Source organism: Bombina bombina, chromosome 2 (assembly GCF_027579735.1).
Source record: "Bombina bombina isolate aBomBom1 chromosome 2, aBomBom1.pri, whole genome shotgun sequence".
Taxonomy (NCBI): Eukaryota; Metazoa; Chordata; class Amphibia; order Anura; family Bombinatoridae; genus Bombina; species Bombina bombina.
This window is the reverse complement of record NC_069500.1, coordinates 1,107,021,277-1,107,041,910: the sequence shown is the minus strand read 5'-3', so window position 1 is coordinate 1,107,041,910 and position 20,634 is coordinate 1,107,021,277.

Genomic DNA, 20,634 nt, shown 5'->3' with positions numbered 1-20,634 from the left:
GTCCATATTACCCTTTGTTTACTAATTTAAAATGCGTCTAAGGGGCATATTTATCAATGTGCGAGCGGACATGATATTAAGTAGCGTATCATGTCCGCCGCACATCGATAACTGCCGACAGCATACGCTGTCTGCATTTATCATTGCACCAGCAGTTCTGGTGGCAGATTCACAGGGGGTGTCAATAAACGCACTCGGTTGATTTCTGTCCGCAGCCTCAGAGCAGGCGGAAAGCAGTACTAAAACATATTAAACATTTAAATGCTGATACAGCATTTATACAGGAGACTCATCTTTCTAAATCAGAATCTGAAAAATTAAAATCTGGTTGGGTAGGAGAATTTCTTTTTTCCCCCATGCAAAAAAAAAGAAAAAAGGGAGTAGCTATCTTGTTTAAAAAGCATTAAAATTGTCATTAATCTCGCAAGAGAAAGATAAAGAGGAAAGATACATTATTCTTTAGATCAAAGTATTTAATCAAATATTTACATTGTGTAACATTTGTGGACCTAATAAAAGGGGCATATCTTTTTGGGATAAAATTCAGAACAGAATAATTACTAACTTGAATAATAATCTCATAATAGGGGGAGATTTTAATCTTGCTCCTCTTTGGATAGGATGGGGAAGCTAGATAATAAAAGGATTTATATTGTAGAGACCAAATTATATAAACATATACTTAAACAAATCCAAAGCACATAAGACATATTCCCGTATAGACTATTTCCTGATCTCTCTAATGTTGACTGATAAAATTGAAAAGACTGAAATAAAAGAATTCACCTTGTCAGATCATTCTCCAATCACCATCGAACTTACATTTTCTAAACAAATTTAAAACTCAGGATTGCAGTTTCCACGATACTTGGTAAACAATAATAAGTTCTCACAATTTCTAAAAAGTAAATGGGAAGAGTTCCTACATTTTTATAAAGACTATTCTGAAAAAAATGAAATCTTTTGGGAAGCCTTTAAATGTGTGATCAGAGGAGATATTTTAGCATATGGGATAACTCAAAAAAACAAAAGAGAAGATCTAGATCAGAACAACTGGCAAATCAAGTATCTAACACTTATAATAGATACCTAAAAGATAGAAGCCTGTGTAACTGGAATAAATATATTAAAACAAAAGATGAAACAGATTTTTTCTTATAAGAACAAACACAATTAGCAGAATAAAAACAAAGAGCATCTTCTTCAGACATGGAAACAAATATGGTAAATATATTGCCAATTTAATTAGAAATCAAAAGCAGAACAATAATACTGGAATTTTTAGTCTACTATAAAAATGTATACAGTAAATCAGGAATAGATGAGGCACAAAAAAAAAACTTTCTGGGACAAAATCAAAGTACCATATATAAATGAGGATCAATTGGAAATGATAGAAGCCCCTATAACAACCTTGGAAGTGGAATTTGGATAGCCTGCCTTACGAATTCTATAAAATATTAATAGAATCATTTGGGCCTACTTTAACCAATTTATATAATTATTATCTCATAAAGGGAAATGATGAGCCATTTAATTTTTTATACAATCATATACATATACATCATTAATACTAAAACCAGATAAAAATCTGGAAAATATGGGGTCATATAGAGCTATTGCTTTACAGAATACAGATTACAAAATATTGCCGTCAATCATAGCTAATAGAATTCAAAATCTAATGAGAAATATTATACACAAAGATCAGTCAGGTTTTATAAAGGGCAGATCATCTATTTATAATCTACATAAGGTCTTCACATTACTCTCATTTCTAAATGCCTAAGAATAGATAGGCATAGATATAAACCTGATTAACCCTATAGTATTATCTCTAGATGCTGTAAAAGGATTTGACTCCATAACTTATGATCATTTAATTACAACTTTATATAAATTTGGTTTCAAAAATAAATTTTTCAAGTTAATACAAGCATTATATTATAAACTAATGTCTTCTCTAATAGTTAATTTCTCTATCTCCGAAACCTTTTTACTGCATAAGGGTACTCGACAAGGATGTCCTCTTTCGCCTTTACTTTTTGATTTAGCCATTGAGTCTCTAGCCATTATGATAGGAGATAACATAGAAGGAATCAAACAGATAATCTCCTCTTATTCATAAACAAGGCAGGTATTTTCATACTTATCTTGCTAAAACTGATCCAAAACTCTGGATCCTTTTCTGGCTATAAAATAAACAAATTAAAATCTGAAACACTATGGCTTACTAGTAAACATTCTGTAGTATTCCATCCTTTTCGAGAAGTCCAAAACAATTTTAAATATTTGGGTATAATAATATCCTTCGCCCCAAAGTTCTGGTATGAGATAAATTACAGAGACATAAATAAACCAGATCTGTGACAGTCTAGTTAGATGGTCTAAATTACCCTTATCTTTAATGGCAAAATAAACATATTTAAAATTATCTTATTTCCTAAAATATTCTATCTAATGCAAACTATTCTGTTCCCTTTACATCACTCGGATATACGAATGATAAATAAAAATCTAATAAAATTCCTTTGTCAAGGCAAAAGCTCAATGTTAAGCCTGGAAAATTACAAATGCCTAAGGAAAAAGGAGGGCTGGATATACCAAATCTAATAATATATAATAAAATAGACCTAGCAAAATTTTAGATAGACTGGTTCATAACGGGTAACTATTATACAGATATAGAGCTAGAACAAAAAATTGTATATCCTTTTACTCTCTCGGCACTGGCTCACATTCAGGTGAAAGATCTACCTATACTGTGCAAAAAGATACCTGTAATAAACAAATCTATTAAAGCCTGGCAGGATATTTGTTCAATTAGCAGATCTAACTTTTTAATTTTGGAACATTTACAAAGGGAAACCCTCTTTTTATAGCGGGATATACAACAAAACCCTTCATAGAGTGGGCAAAATTAGGACTTAAAAATCTTTATCAATTAATAAACAAACAAGATAGTCTGATTAAAACCTTTCAGAATATCAGACAAGAGTTTGAGCTTTCCAATAGCCATCTATTTGCATATTATCAAGTAAGAAATTTTATAATGATCTTAATCCAGCAACATGGATACAATTGGAATTCTAAATTTCAGGAAAAACCTTCATTCAATTTAGAAGTGGAATATATTATATTCCCTAATATACAAGTCTTTAATGACAATTAAAAGTTAAAAAGTAATACAGAGGAGTCACTCTAAATGGGCTGAAATAATAGGTACAGACTTAGCCGATAATGTAATGACACAAAGTATAAGGAGAGTAAGCAAAGCATCATTAGCAACATACTATCAAGAATTCCAAGTTAAATTAATTCAGATGGCATATTTAACTCCAGATAGAATGGTCAAAATAACCAAATCACGAGATGCTCTTTGTATAAAATGTGTCAATAAAAAGGCAAATACAGTATACTACATTGTTTCTGGTATTGTCATAAAATTAGAACGTTTTGGCATAAAATCTCTGTTTGGCTAAGTAATATAGTTCAAACTAGAATAAAATTGGAAACCCAAGATATCATATTTCTTTTAGATGGAATTAGATACAGGGGAGATACAAAATTTTTAAATGTATCCATTCTGTTGGGTAGGAAAATAATATTAAAACTATGGAAGTCTCGAAAAACTCCTAGATTGGGGAATCTGAAATTAGAGCTCAGTAATATTCTAATATTGGAACAGATAGATACCATATCCCTTATAGAAAATCAAACAAGAGCATTTATACAGAAGCAGGAGAAATTTATATTTGCCCAAGAAATGGATTTCCAGAAACAAGTCTAACCCCTTTTATAAATTTTAATCTGATGATGGAGTATATGCTTCTTTTGTGTTTTCTTAAATCGATCAGTTGCTTAATTTTAGCAGCATGATTCACATTGGTTTATGTTAATATATTTGTTAAAATGTGAGACATAAGAATTTCTCTCTTCTACAGGATATCTAAGAATCAGATACTTACTGTGTCAGGTTAGGAAAAGTCCAGAATCACACCCAAATGCTAGAATGAACTTACAAACTCACAGGTTACAAGGATGGTAGCAGGCAGAGCAGGATCAGGAATAGGCGTAGTCAGATAGGCATAGATTGGCAATGAGAGTTAAGGCAGGAATGAGTTAACCAATAGAGTAGTCAAGCAGGCAAGGTCTGGCAACATGTATTCAGGCAGGTAGGGGTTAACCAATAGAGTAGTCAAGCAAGCAAGGTCCGGCAATGTGTATTCAGGCAGGTAGGGGTTAACCAACTGAGTAGTCAAGCAAGCAAGGTCCGGCAACGTGTATTCAGGCAGGTAGGGGTTAACCAATAGAGTAGTCAAGCAAGAAAGGTCTGGCAATGTGTATTCAGGCAGGTTTGATGTAAGCAAAAACTAAGCAGATGATAAGTAACAAGTATCCGACAGAAAGTACCAAACCTATCTTCAGACTTGGAAGGATTGAGCAGAGACATTGTCAGACAGGCTAAAGTTTGTTAACAAGTAATCCAGAAAGCATGTACTCACAACAGCCACAGCAGGCAAAACAAACGGGCACCAGAGGAGTAGAGAGGCCGGAATAAGAACCCGGTCTGACGTCAACAGAGTGGGGCCGCTCAGTGAATGTTGCTAGGCAACGCAGCATAGCGCAAAAGTGCAGAAGACAGCAGAAAACAGCTGAGTGGAGTGTGATCAGCTGAGCGATCGTGACAATGCCCCCTCCTCAAGGACCCCTTCGGGAGACCCTACCAAGCTTAGTAGGATACTGGACATGAAATTGTTTGATCAAAGCAGAGGCAAGGACATGAGAAGCAGGTTCCCAGGAATGTTCAGTAATGGGGTAACCCTTCCAATGTACCAAGTAATACAAGCGGTTACCTTGCAATTTAGAGTCCAGGATCTGACTGACCTCGAATTCAGAAGTACCATCCACAAGAAAATGTGAAGTGGGTTTGAATTTAGTAGAAAATCGATTTGTCACTACCGGTTTGAGAAGAGATACGTGAAATACTGGATGAATTTTCAAGGTCTTGGGTAAAGCCACTCTGTAAGCAGAAGAACAGACTTTGGAAACAATCCTGAAAGGGCCAATGTATTTGGGACCCAATTTAGTACAAGGTTACTTTAGACAAATGAATCTGGTTGAAATCCATACTTTGTCTCCAGTGTGGAATAAAGGAGCCTTACAGTGTTTGCGTTCAGCAAATCTTTTATACTTTTTAGAAGAAGGAGAAGGATTTCCCGGATACATTGCCAATGTTTGCAAAGGTTCTTCACAGTACGATCAGTCCCAGGTACTCCAGAAGTACTAGTAGACATACGAAAAGTTCTAGGTTTGAATCCATAGGCAGCCTTGAAGGGAGAAGTCTGTAAGGAAGAATTGAAGCAAGAATTGTGGGCTAGTTGAGACCAGTTAGAGTGTTGATGGTTTACATAGTGCCTGAGAAAGGATTCAGGAGACTGGTTCACACATTCAGTTTGACCGTTAGACTGGGGATGATGTGCAGTAGACAGGGAAATGGTAACTCCAAACTGTTTGCAAAGAGACCTCCAGAATCTAGAGACAAATTGGACACCTCGGCCAGAATCTATGTCCAAAGGAAATCCATGTAATCTAGTGACATGGAGGATAAAAAGCTCAGAGAGTTTCCGGGCTGAGGGAAATCCAGGCAAAGGAACAAAATGGGCTGCTTTGGAGTACCTGTCAATCACTACCCATATGGTTTTGTTTCCAGCAGAATTGGGAAGATCAGTAATTAAGTCCATGGAGATGTAAGTCCAGGGGTAGTGTGGTACAGGGAGTGGTTGTAATAGCCCAAAAGGTAGACAAGAAGCCTGTTTATTAGAGGCACAAGAGTTACAAACAGCAATATAATCCTTAACGTCCTTGGTCATGGAGGACCACCAAACATGTTGTTTGAGTTTCCATAAAGTATTGTTTATCCCAGGATGACCGGCCAATATATTATCATGAGCACAACATAGAAGCTTAAGACGGAATTCAGGAGGTACATACAGGATTCCACGAGGTAGTAGGAAGAAGGTACCTTAGCTTGAGCAGAGCATGAAGCTTGTGTAGGAAAAGGGGACAACTGAGCAAGAACACTGATTGGACGTAGTATGGGTTCAAATTACAACAGCACAGAATCAGTGGACTGAAATTGCCTGGATAAAGCATCAGCCTTGGAATTCTTAGTACCAGGAACATAAGAGAGTACAAAATAAAATCTGGAAAAGAAAAAAGCCCAGTGGGCTTGAGGTGAGTTGAGGCATTTAGCCGTATGGAGATACAGAAGATTCTTATGATCTGTTAAGATTAGAAACGATTGAGCAGTGCCTTCAAGCCAGTGTCCCCATTCTCCCAAAGCCAATTTTATGGCTAGTAACTCTTTGTTACCTACATCGTAGTTTTGTTCTGTGGAATTAAACCTTTTAGAGAAGAACCCCACTGAAAGAATGTTACTGGTGACTGGGTTCCGTTGGGATAAAACAGCTCCTGCAGCTATAGAAGAGGCATCCACTTTTAGGATGAATTGGAGTTCTGGAACGGGGTGACAGAGGATGGGAGCCAAATAAATTGATCATTTCAAAGTTTCAAAGGCCTATAAGGCAGTATTTGACCAATCTCTGCAGTTTTGACTCTTCTTAGTAAGGGGAGTAAGTGGTGAAGAAATGTTAGCAAAGTCTTTAATAAATTTTCGATAGTAATTGGCAAAGCCAAGAAACCTTTGTAGGGATTTTAGGGTGCTAGGTCTAGGCCAATCTTTAATAGCAGTGAGTTTATCGGGATCCATCTCGAAACCAGACTGTGAAATAATATATCCCAAGAAGGGAATAGAATCTTGGTGGAAAGAGCACTTCACAAGTTTGGCGAAGAGAGAATTTTCACGTAATCTCTGGAGTACTAAGTTTACATGGTGAAGATGTTCTTGCATGATCTTGGAGTAGATCAGTACATCATCAAGATAGAAGATGACGAATTGATTTAAGTTATCTCTGAAGATTTCATTAACAAAGTGTTGGAAAACAGCAGGGGCATTGCACAACCCAAAAGGCATAACAAGATATTCATAGTGGCTGAATCTAGTGTTGAATGCAGTTTTCCACTCATCCCCTTTACGCATTCTAACCAAATTGTATGCCCTACGAAGATCCAATTTGGAGAAAATGGATGCACCTTGAAGACGATCGAATAACTCATGGATGAGCGGAAGAGGACAACAATTCTTGATGGTCATTTGGTTCAGAGCACGATAATCGATGCTCGGTTGGAGACCCCATCTTTCTTTTCAACAAAGAAAAAACCTGTTCCTACAGGTGAGGATGAAGGACGAATAAAACCTCTGGTCAAATTATTTTTTATATATTCTTCAAGTAAGACATATTCTTGATGAGAAAGAGGATACGTTTTACCTCTAGGAAGAGGTGCTCAAGGTAATAGATCAATAGGACAGTCAAAAGTCCGATGAGGAGGTAGAGTTTAAGCATCTTTTTTAGAAAAAAAACATCACGAAAAGAATGATATTGTTCAGGTAAAGAATGAGGAATGTTCAAAACAGCTAAAACAGAACTTGAAGGTTTGTGAGGACTCTGCAGACAATGTTTGAAACAAGTAGTACCCCAAGCTACCAGTTCCCCTTTAGACCAAGAGAAAACCGGATCATGGAGTTGTAACCAAGGAAGTCCCAAAATCAAAGGAAACTGAGGAGAAGAGATGATATCAAAACTGATAGTTTCTGAGTGAAGAATGCCTACTGACATAAGTAGAGGTATCATGGTATATTGGATGTATGCAGAACCCAGAGGTTGACCACTGACCTTGGTAACTTTAATCATTTGACTTTTGGTAAGAAGTGGAATCTGGAGTGAGTTGACAAAATTTGAATCCATAAATATTCCTGCGGCTCCAGATCAATAAGAGCTTGAGCTTTAGACTTGGTGTTTCCACATCTAAGAAAAACAGGATCAAAGAGTTTAGGATTGAGCTTAACTCAGTCCCTCTTCCAGAAGTTAAGCCCTGGCTTTTACTGGTTGTGTAGGGCAATCTTTCAACAAATTACCATTAGTACCACAGTAAAGACACAGTCCCAAGTTGCGCCTTCTGAGGCGTTCAGTTTTGGTTAACTTAATAGCTCCAACTTCCATGGGTTCTACAGACTCAGAAACAGAAGAGCTAGGACAGGGAAGGCTAGGAGAATGGGTTGACAGACGATAAGTTGGTTTGGTAAATGGTCTCCTGTTACGGTCTCTCTCTTGTAGAAGTTCAGAATAGTGGGCATCAAGTTTGATACATAAGTTGAAGAGTTCTTCCAGAGAATCAGGAAGATCCCTAAAGACAAGCACATCTTTTAAACGTTCACCAAGTCCTTTGCGAAAGGCTGCACACAGGGCCCCTTGGTTCCACATAATTTCAGCTGCTAAAGTCCAGAATTCAATAGCATATTGTGCTACAGAGAGAGAACCCTGTCTTAAATCCAACAGCCCAGCCTCGGCTGCCGCAGACCTTCCGGGTTTATCAAAGACAGAAGAAAAAATGGATACAAAATATTCAATATCATTAAGCAAGGGATCGTCTTTTTCCAAAAGAGGTGAAACCCAGGCTAAGGCTTTACCTTTTATGAGAGAAATTAAAAAGGTGATCTTGGAAGAAGAGGTAACAAACACCTGGGGGTTATTTCTGAAGTGAAGACGGAATTGGTTAAGGAATACACGGCAGTCTTCAGGATTGCCATCATATTTATCAGGGAGATGGATTCTAGGAATTAATTGTCCTGCAGGCTGAGGCGGATTGTAAGCAGTATTTGAACTGGCAGCAGACACAACAGGAGTTGCTGAAGCTTGAGCAGATGAAGAGAGATTATGTAGAAGAACAGTAATCTGGTCTAATTTTGAATCCAGAGATTGCAGGTGTGCAGAGGGGGTTCCAAGAAGCTGTCCCTGTAGAGCCACAGCCCTGGATAACTCATCGGGGTCCATAATTGGCCCGTTTGTAATGTTAGGTTAGGAAAACTCCAGAATAAGACCCAAATGCTAGAATGAACTTAAAAACACACTAGCACCCTGAGTATAAACCAGGACCTGACCCCACGACAGCTTCAGAGGAAAGTAAGATAACTCAATAGAAATTGGAGTTACTCACAGGTTACAAGCATGGTAGCAGGCAGAGCAGGATCAGTAATAGGCGTAGTCAGATAGGCATAGATTGGCAACGAGAGTTAACGCAGGAATGGGTTAACCAATAGAGTAGTCAAGCAGGCAAGGTCTGGCAACGTGTATTCAGGCAGGTAGGGAATAACCAATAGAGTATTCAAGCAAGCAAGGTCCGGCAACATGTATTCAGGCAGGTAGGGGTTAACCAATAGAGTAGTCAAGCAAGCAAGGTCCGGCAACGTGTATTCAGGCAGGTAGGGGTTAACCAACAGAGTAGTCAAGCAAGCAAGGTCCGGCAACGTTTATTCAGGCAGGTAGGGGTCAACCAATAGAGTAGTCAAGCAAGGTCTGGCAACGTATATTCAGTCAGGTTTGATGTAAGCAAAAACGAAGCAGATGATAGGTAACAAGTATCAGACAGAAAATACCAAACTTATCTTCAGGCTTGGAAGGATTGAGCAGAGACGTTGTCAGACAGGCTAAAGTTCATTAAGAAGTAATCCAGAAAGCATGAACTCACAACAGCCACAGCAGGTAAAACAAACGGGCACCAGAGGAGTAGAGACGCCGGAATAAGAACCCGGTCTGACGTCTGAGTGGGACGGCTTCAGTGAAATAAGATGTTGCTAGGCAACGCAGCTTAGTGCAAAAGCGCAGAAGACAGCAGAGAACAGCTGAGCGGAGTGTGATCAGCTGAGCGATCTTGACAATTACTGTTTATTGTATTCTTTGTTTGATCTGAATGTTTTGAATGTCTCCTAATTTATATACTTTTTGCTTGTACATAATGACTTACATATTGGTCGGAATCTTATTCTAAAAAACAATAAAAATATATTAAAAAAATAAATAAATAAACTTGCCTAATGAATTATTTATTATTTCTAATAATTAAATAATAAATTCATAAACATAAATTTAGTTGTGAAGATAATCCATTTCATTTATGTATTCTTAAGAATAATTTAACATCTGATAAAAAGAAAATAATGTTTTGAAAAAAAAGTATTTATTATAATCTTTTCTAGTATTATTTATCATATATTTTTAGATAAAGTGACCGTCTACTCCATTTATTGTTTAAAAAGATAGATAATCCCTTAGCAGTCTGCCAGTACCTATAAAAAGGTATACTTTTTACCTCTCTGATTACCTTGTATCTAAGCCTCTGCAGACTGCCCCCTTATTTTAGTCATTTTGACAGACTTCCATTTTAGCCAATCAGTACCCTCTCATAAGTAACTCCACACACATGAGCACAATGTGAAAACTTTCAAATGCATTCAGATACAATGCAGCCTTCAAGAGCTTAGAAATTATCATATGAGCCTACCTAGGTTTAGCTTTCAACGAAGAATACCAAGACAACAAAGCAAATTTGATGATAAATCTAAATTGGAAAGTTGTTTAAAATGACATGCCCTATCTGAATAATGAAAGTTTAATTTTGAGCAGACTGTCCTTTTAACAACTTAACCCATTCCAACGTATAGATATATGTCATGCGGTACTTTGCTTATCGTACCGCACAACATAAATATACGTCTGAGCTGCAGGAATCTCCAGCAGTCTTGGCTGTTAAGTTACAGCCGAGAGCTGGAGTTCCTGAGCTCCAGGCATCTGGCCGCTTATGGAACCAGAGCGCGATGCCAGATCGTTACAGATGGTGGCGGGGAAGTGGATGGACCACTACACTACATAATTATTTAAAAAAATAAATATATATATATATATATATATATACAGGGAGTGCAGAATTATTAGGCAAAAGAGTATTTTGACCACATCATCCTCTTTATGCATGTTGTCTTACTCCAAGCTGTATAGGCTCGAAAGCCTACTACCAATTAAGCATATTAGGTGATGTGCATCTCTGTAATGAGAAGGGGTGTGGTCTAATGACATCAACACCCTATATCAGGTGTGCATAATTATTAGGCAACTTCCTTTCCTTTGGCAAAATGGGTCAAAAGAAGGACTTGACAGGCTCAGAAAAGTCAAAAATAGTGAGATATCTTGCAGAGGGATGCAGCACTCTTAAAATTGCAAAGCTTCTGAAGCGTGATCATCGAACAATCAAGCGTTTCATTCAAAATAGTCAACAGGGTCGCAAGAAGCGTGTGGAAAAACCAAGGCGCAAAATAACTGCCCATGAACTGAGAAAAGTCAAGCGTGCAGCTGCCAAGATGGAGTACTGGTTTGGGCTGGTATCATCAAAGATGAGCTTGTGGGGCCTTTTCGGGTTGAGGATGGAGTCAAGCTCAACTCCCAGTCCTACTGCCAGTTTCTGGAAGACACCTTCTTCAAGCAGTGGTACAGGAAGAAGTCTGCATCCTTCAAGAAAAACATGATTTTCATGCAGGACAATGCTCCATCACACGCGTCCAAGTACTCCACAGCGTGGCTGGCAAGAAAGGGTATAAAAGAAGAAAATCTAATGACATGGCCTCCTTGTTCACCTGATCTGAACCCCATTGAGAACCTGTGGTCCATCATCAAATGTGAGATTTACAAGGAGGGAAAACAGTACACCTCTCTGAACAGTGTCTGGGAGGCTGTGGTTGCTGCTGCACACAATGTTGATGGTGAACAGATCAAAACACTGACAGAATCCATGGATGGCAGGCTTTTGAGTGTCCTTGCAAAGAAAGGTGGCTATATCGGTCACTGATTTGTTTTTGTTTTATTTTTGGATGTCAGAAATGTATATTTGTGAATGTTGAGATGTTATATTGGTTTCACTGGTAAAAATAAATAATTGAAATGGGTATATATTTGTTTTTTGTTAAGTTGCCTAATAATTTTGCTGGTAATCTTCAGCTAGGGATAATAGGAAGTGGTATTCAGATGTACCGCGCAGGGTATCATTCCATATCAATTTGGTATGGAATGATAATGAAAAATCTGGGTAAGGGTCATCTCGATTCTCTGCATACCAGATGGTTAAAATTAATCCCAGAGCTAGTAGATAAGAATGTCAACCAGAGTATCGCTGCGGTTGGCTATAAGTTTACCTCCTGGAAAGAATCACACAGCTATTTGATAAATCTGGCATATATTACTCCAACTCGTCTAGGTAAATGGGACAAGAAGTGTAAAGGGAATTGCTTTCACTGCTTGGCTCCACAGGCCGATATACTCCATTGTGTATGGCGTTGCCCGAAAATATATCAATTTTGGGAGAAGATATCATTTTGGTTAAATAGGGTTGTGAGCCAAGTGGTGATTTTTACACCAGTGAGTATCTTCTTTTTTATATTTGATAAGCGTTTTGCAATAGAAGAATATGCGTTAATTACTACGGCCATACAAATTGCGCGGTTACTAATTTTTCGCTATTGGAAAGCTAAGAAATATCCAACTATAGCCGAATTCGGTCAAAAAATTATTGATCAATTAATCATAGAGCAGATGAATTTGGAGCCCAATAATGAAAGAAATGCCAGGAGGTTTTATTTAAAATGGAAGAATGTCATTAGATTACAACCAGTGGAGCTACAAGTAGAAATTTTGGGTCCCCTGCGAGAATCAGGTTTTGTATTTTTAGAAGAGTTATAAAATGCAGGATAGGTCCAGTCACGTCGCCAGGGAGGAATAAATAATACCCTAAGTTGGTAAGGGCTTACTCCTTTCCCTTCCCCTTCCAGCTGTTTTTTTTTTTTTTTTTTTTTTTTTGTCTTGTCTGGTCTTGTCTTGTCTGGTCTTGTTTTGTTTTGTCTCGTCTTGTCTTGTTTTGTTTTGTTTTGTTTTGTTATGTTGTGTTTGGTTTTGTTCTGTTATATAGGATAAAAAGTGGCAATTTTGGTACTTAGAGTATTTTGATTTGGTCTACGAGATAAGAGATGACTATTTTGTTGCAATAGTTTGAGTAGTTCAGACAAGTATGTTAGTAAGAAAACATTATTTGGATATCTATGATTTAGAACCTGTAAATGTGATATAGATATTCTTGCTTTGTATATCGGTTCTTTATTGTTTTTGCCTGTCTGACTTCAATATTCTTGTTTTTTTCTGTTTAGTACCATGAATTGGCATGTCAATAAAAAAAAAAGTTGCCTAATAATTATGCACAGTAATAGTCACCTGCACACACAGATATCCCCCTAAAATAGCTATAACTAAAAACAAACTAAAAACTACTTCCAAAACTATTCAGCTTTGATATTAATGAGTTTTTTGGGTTCATTGAGAACACGGTTGTTGTTCAATAATAAAATTAATCCTCAAAAATCCAACTTGCCTAATAATTCTGCACTCCCTGTATATATATATATATATATATATATATATATATATTATAGAAGCATTGTATAGGTACTGGCAGACTGCTAAGATGGTGGACAATAGTTAGATGCGGCAGGGTTAGAAAAGTGTTTGGGAAGTATCAGGGAGGTTGGAGGGAAAGGGGGATCACACACTGCAGCAAATTAAAAAATTTTTTTTAAAAAAGAAATGCCTTAAATCTTCATATTTGCAGACTGTCTGCCAGTACCTAAGATGGTGGTGACCAGTGTGTGTGTGTGGGGGGGGGGGGGGGTGAGGGAGGGAAGAGAGCTATTTGGGAGGGATCAGGTTGGAATCAGGGGGTGTGTGGTGTCAGGTGAGAGGGTAATCTCTACACTAAAGCTAAAATTAACATAACAAGCTACCTGATTAATCCTTTCACTGCCAGCAATAATAGAACTGTGGTGTGCAGCTGCAATTAGCAGCCTTCTAATTACCAAAAAGCAATGGCAAAGCCATGTTTGTCTGCTATTTCTGAACAAAGGGGATCCCAGAGAAGCTTTTACAATCATTTGTTCCATGATTGCACAAGCGGTATGTAAATAATTTCAGTGATAAACCGAAAGTTTGTGAAAAAGTTAACGATTTTTTATACATGATCGCCTTTTGCGGGTAAATGGTAGCATGAAATATACCAAAATAGGTCTAGATCAATACCTTGGGTTGTCTATTTAAAAAAATATATAGTTTTGAGAGGTAAATAAAAAAAAACAAGGCTCTATTTCTGTTTTAATGGAGTGATAGCAAAATTGCTAAAAATGATCCTGTATGTTGGGCAAGTTCTTATCTAAAAGTCCTGGTGGTGAAGGGATTAAAATGTTTGCATCTGCAACATGTTTACATTGCAATTTTTTTAAAAATAAAGATTTGTTTAACGCTTTGTTTAAAAAAATTGACAGATTTCAATATAAATAATAAATATCCAATACTTTTATAATCTATGACATTCATTTATGCAGACATACTTCTGTATTGTTAAGCAAACTTATCATAGCAATTGATACCTATAAATTATAAGAATTGCCACTACTCCTAAAGCCATGGCAGAGTTGATTATATAGCGACCATGGGTTATGCTGCTTTTATTTAAATTGAAATGTGCAATGTTTATTTTTGTTTAAAGGGACAGTCAAGTCAAAGAAACCTTTCATTATTTAAATAGGTAAAGTAATTTTAAACAACTTTCTGATTTACTTTTATCACCAATTTTGCTCTGTTCTCTTGGTATTGAAAGCTAAACCTAGGAGGTTTGTATGATAATTTCTTAGACCTTAAAGACTGCCTCTAATATGAATGCATTTTGACCACCAGAGGGCATTAGTTCATGTGTTTCATATAGATAACATTGAGCTCATGCACGTGACGTTACCCTGGAGTAAGTACTGATTGGCTAACATGCAAGTCTGTCAAAAGAACTGAAATAAGGGGGCAGTTTGCAGAGGCTTAGATACAAGGTAATTACAGAGGTAAAACGTGTATTTCTATAACAGTGTTGGTTATGCAAAACTGGGGAATGGGTAATAAATGGATTATCTTTCTTTTTAAACCACACAAATTCTGTTGTTGACTGTACCTTTAATAATGGAAATATGATACTGTATAATTGTAAGTAAAGAGCATAAGTGCTTCTAGAAATCTGAGAATACATATTAATTAAATATTAAATTAAAGGGACAGTCTAGTCCAAAATAAACTTTCATGATTCAGATAGGGTATGTAATTTTAAACAATTTTCCAATTTACTTTTATCACCAATTTTGCTTTGTTCTCTTGGTATTCTTAGTTGAAAGCTTAACCTAGGAGGTTCATATGCTAATTTCTTAGACCTTGAAGGCCACCTCTTTTTAGAATGCATTGCAACAGTTTTTCACCACTAGAAGGTGTTAGTTCATGTGTTTCATATAGATAACACTGTGCTCATGCACGTGAAGTTATCTGGGAGCAGGCACTGATTGGCTAAACTGCAAGTCTGTCAAAAGAACTGAAATAAAGGGGCAGTTAGCATAGGCTTAGAAACAAGATAATCACAGAGGTAAAAAGTACATTATTATAACTGTGTTGGTTATGCAAAACTGGGGAATGGGTAATAAAGGGATTATCTATCTTTTAAAACAATAAAAATTCTGGTGTAGACTGTCCCTTTAAGCATAATTTTTAGGAAACATTAAGGCTAAGTATCCATATTGCAGAGATATTCATGTTGAGGATCAGTGCAGTGTGTATGTTTAAAGGGACATGAAATCCAAACATTTTCTTTCATGATTCAGATAGCAAATAAAATTTTAAACAACTTTACAATTTACTTCAATTATTTAATTTGATTCCTTCTCTTGTTATCCTTTGCTGAAATGTTTATCTAGGAAAGCTTGGGAGCTGTAAATAACCTACTGTAAGTTCTAGGTGCTGATTGGTTGCTGCATATATATACCGATTGTCATTGGCTCACCCATGTGCTCCTTCAACAAATGACACCAAGAGAATGAAACAAATTACATAATAGAAGTAAATTAGAAATATGTTTAAAATTGTATGTTCTATGCAAATCATGAAATACATTTTTTGGGTTTCATGTTCCTTTAAGGGCAGAAGTAGTTTGCTCCTCTGATGCTCTTAGGTTAGAGGTTAAGCATATAGGATTAATGAGTTTAACTTTTTAAATTAATTTAATTAATATGAACTTCTCGATAAATGTGCTATTACAGATGTACTACTCTTAAATAAGAAATCCAAGCTGACAAAGGAGATACATTTTTAAGACTGACCATTGCTATATAATTACTTACAATCTGCTAGAAACACCACCATCTTTGTTTTTTAATTTGGCCTAAATATATTATTTAAGTTAAAAAAATTATATTATTTTTAAAAGGGACACTGAACCCAATCTTTTTTCTTTTGTGATTCAGATAGTGCATGCAATTTTAAGCAACTTTCTAATTTACTCCTGTTATCATTTTTTCTTCGTTCTCTTGCTATCTTTATTTGAAAAAGAAGGCATCTAAGCTAAGGAGACAGTCAATTTTTGGTTTAGACCCTGGACAGCACTTGTTTATTGGTGGATGAATTTGCTAATAGGAGTGAATTAGAAAGTTGCTTAAAATTGCTGGCTCTATCTGAATCACGAAAGAAGCAATTTGGGTTCAGTGTCCCTTTAAGACCCATTTTTCTCTCGGCTTTTAGTTTTAATTATTGATAACACAGTTGATTATTTTAACAAGTGTGTAATTAATATAGTTATCCTTACTTTTTCTATTGTTTATTTTTGTTATTCAGTTACAGTCACACCTGCCTGAATGCATGTTTCTTATTATCATAAAAACTTGTTACTGTAAAGACCAATGCTTAGATGTTTAAAATTAGTTTTGAAGGCAAAAATAGATTGTGAAATTGTAGAAATGTCATCACAACACCAACGGCTAGATTTAGAGTTTTGTCGGTAACGACCCGCGTAGCTAACGCTGGCTTTTTTCTGGCCGCACCTTGGAATGGCTGCGTTAGGCTCCAAAAAAGGAGCGTAGAGCATATTTAACGCAACTTCAACTCTCGATACCAGAGTTGCTTACGGACGCGGCCAGCATCAAAAACCTGCTCGTGCACGATTCCCCCATAGGAAACAATGGGGCTCGCATTCTATTGGCTGATCGGAACAGCCAATAGAATGTGAGCTCAATCTGATTGGCTGATTGAATCAGCCAATCGGATTGAACTTGATTTTGATTGGCTGATTCCATCAGCCAATCAGAATTTTCCTACCTTAATTCCGATTGGCTGATAGAATCCTATCAGCCAATCGGAATTTGAGGGACGCCATCTTGGATGACGTCCCTTAAAGGAACTATCATTCGTCGGGAAGTCGTCGTCGGAAGAAGATGGGTCCGCGGTGGAGGTCTTCAAGATGGAGCCGGTCCTCATCGGATGAAGATAGAAGATGCCGCTTGGAAGAAGATGGTTGCTGGGATCTACTCTTCTTCCCGGATAGGATGAAGACTTTGGAGCCTCTTCTGGACTTCTTCAGCCGTCGGATGATGGATGTCTAGCCCCCGCTTGGGCTTAGATGAAGATATCGGAGCCAGGACGGATCGGTGATACCTGGTATGGTAAAGATAAGGTAGGAAGATCTTCAGGGGCTTAGTGTTAGGTTTATTTAAGGGGGGTTTGGGTTAGATTAGGGGTATGTGGGTGGTGGGTTGTAATGTTGGGGGGTATTGTATGTTTTTTTTTACAGGAAAAAGAGCTGAATTTCTTGGGGCATGCCCCGCAAAGGGCCCTGTTCAGGGCTGGTAAGGTAAAAGAGCTTTGAACTTTAGTAATTTAGAATACGGTAGGGCATTTTTTTATTTTGGGGGGCTTTGTTATTTTATTAGGGGGCTTAGAGTAGGTGTAATTAGTTTAAAATTGTTGTAATATTTTTCTTATGTTTGTAAATATTTTTTTATTTTTTGTAACTTAGTTCTTTTTTATTTTTTGTACTTTAGTTAGTTAATTTCATTGTAGTTATTTGTAGGTATTGTATTTAATTAATTTATTGATAGTGTAGTGTTAGGTTTAATTGTAGATAATTGTAGGTATTTTATTTAATTAATTTATTGATAGTGTAGTGTTAGGTTTAATTGTAGATAATTGTAGGTATTTTATTTAATTTATTTATTGATAGTGTAATGTTAGGTTTAATTGTAACTTAGGTTAGGATTTATTTTACAGGTAATTTTGTAATTATTTTAACTATTTTAGCTATTAAATAGTTCTTAACTATTTAATAGCTATTGTACCTGGTTAAAATAAATACAAAGTTACTTGTAAAATAAATATAAATCCTAAAATAGCTATAATATAATTATAATTTATATTGTAGCTATATTAGGATTTATTTTACAGGTAAGTATTTAGCTTTAAATAGGAATAATTTATTTAATAAGAGTTAATTAATTTCGTTAGATTAAAATTATATTTAAGTTGGGGGGTGTTAGTGTTAGGGTTAGACTTAGCTTTAGGTGTTAATACATTTATTAGAATAGCGGCGAGATTCGGTCGGCAGATTAGGGGTTAATAATTGAAGTTAGGTGTCGGAGATGTTAGGGAGGGCAGATTAGGGGTTAATAAATATAATATAGGGGTCGGCGGTGTTAAGGGCAGCAGATTAGGGGTACATAGCTATAATGTAGCTGGCGGCGGCGTGCGGACGGCAGATTAGGGGTTAATAAGTGTAGGTAGCTGGCTGCGACGTTGTGGGGGGCAGGTTAGGGGTTAATAAATATAATATAGGGGTCGGCGGTGTTAGGGGTAGCAGATTAGGGGTATATAAGTATAACGTAGGTGGCGGTCGGCAGATTAGGGGTTAAAAAATTTAATCGAGTGTCTGCGATGTGGGGGGGCCTCGGTTTAGGGGTACATAGGTAGTTTATGGGTGTTAGTGTACTTTAGAGCACAGTAGTTAAGAGCTTTATAAACCGGCGTTAGCCCAGAAAGCTCTTAACTACTGACTTTTTTCTGCGGCTGGAGTTTTGTCGTTAGATTTCTAATGCTCACTTCAGACACGACTCTAAATCTCTAAATACCGGAGTTAGAAAGATCCCATTGAAAAGATAGGATACGCAATTTACGTAAGGGGATCTGCGGTATGGAAAAGTCGCGGCTGAAAAGTGAGCTTTAGACCCTTTTTTGACTGACTCCAAATACCGGCGGTAGCCTAAAACCAGCGTTAGGAGCCTCTAACGCTGGTTTTCACGGCTACCGCCAAACTCTAAATCTAGGCCCAAATGCTTTTTTTAATTCACCTCTAACAAGTTGCTTTCATTTGGAACATTGATGAAATTTAGAGATAAAAATGTTGAATGTTAATAATTAAATAATTGTTTTAAAGGCACACATAGTTTATATTGTGAGATTTATTTTTTCATTAAAAGCTAAAAACGAATCAATTGTGCTGTATACTGTAGGAGGGAGTCTTGTATAACCCTATTTGATAGTAGCCCATACTGTGTCAAGGATGGTTCCCCTTAGCAAAGAAAATGGCACTCTTTCATTATTTTAAGAAATTAAGGTCAGTAAATACAGAAAAATGTAGGTCAAGCATCAGACAAGTCTCAACATTAGAGAAGACTGCATGAATCAGATCTTCATCATAATATTTCTAGAAAGAAACCACTACTGAATGTGAGAAATATTGAGAAGAGATATGCCTGGGCCAATGAACACAGGCATTGTAATCTGTATTTTGCTGATGAACCTCTTTGGTTCCAATTGCTATACCTTCATGAGATGTAGAAAAGTGATTGGACGATTTAGTTAGAAACACACCTAACCTGTCTGTTTTCTCTTAGCAGGACCATACTTTATTTTCCAACAATACAACTGTGTAAAACTATCTGACAAGTAAAGATAGTGATGGAGTGCTACATCAAATATCCTGTCCTTGGGGGGCGTGTCCAACCAGAGACTAAGATGGCTGCCTTTTGAATACAGTGGAACATTGGAGCTGATAAATCTGCTGTTTATCCCTCCTTAGCACAGAAAATGTTATTTTCATTCAAGAGATAGGTGAAAATAAATACTTGTAGAATGGATTTATGTGTCTTACACATATCAATGAGCACAGGCAGACCTGATTAGAGTAGGTGCGCAGCAGAGGCCTTGTAACGGCCTGGACCTTTCTCTACCCCCCCCCACACTTTATTCTGATTTGTCAGTATATCCAGCCATCTGCGCTGCAGAATTTCCAAAAATCTAGAGCACCTTATGAGAAAATAAGTATCCTCTTTGTTGGGGTATGTGGACTGAGACTTACTTTGCCCTATATCAAATATCTTTGCAAGTGCACCAATGCCTTTCGTAAATAGCTCACGCTGCTCATATGCTGTGAAACCTGGGGAGCTTCTAGATAAATGGGAGCGGCAGTCCTGACAGCTTGTAGAAGACCACTTCAGTTGCTTAGGACATCAGCTGAAGGAACTTCTTCTGAATATACCTCCACAAGGCTGCAATCAGAAACTCCATATCTATGGTGGACGCACAAATCTCACGGGGATCCAATACGACTATGGAGAGCTGTGATGCTATGGAGCACTGGATCGCACAAGTAAGTCCAGCGGTTGTAGATTGTGAGGAGACATATTTTTTAGCCTGGATAGAGCCTGAGATCTGGCATGGTGGCTCAGTAGACGATGTAGTACCTGCAGAGGTTCCGACAGCTAACCCGGACAGTAAGAAAAGCAAGCAAGACATA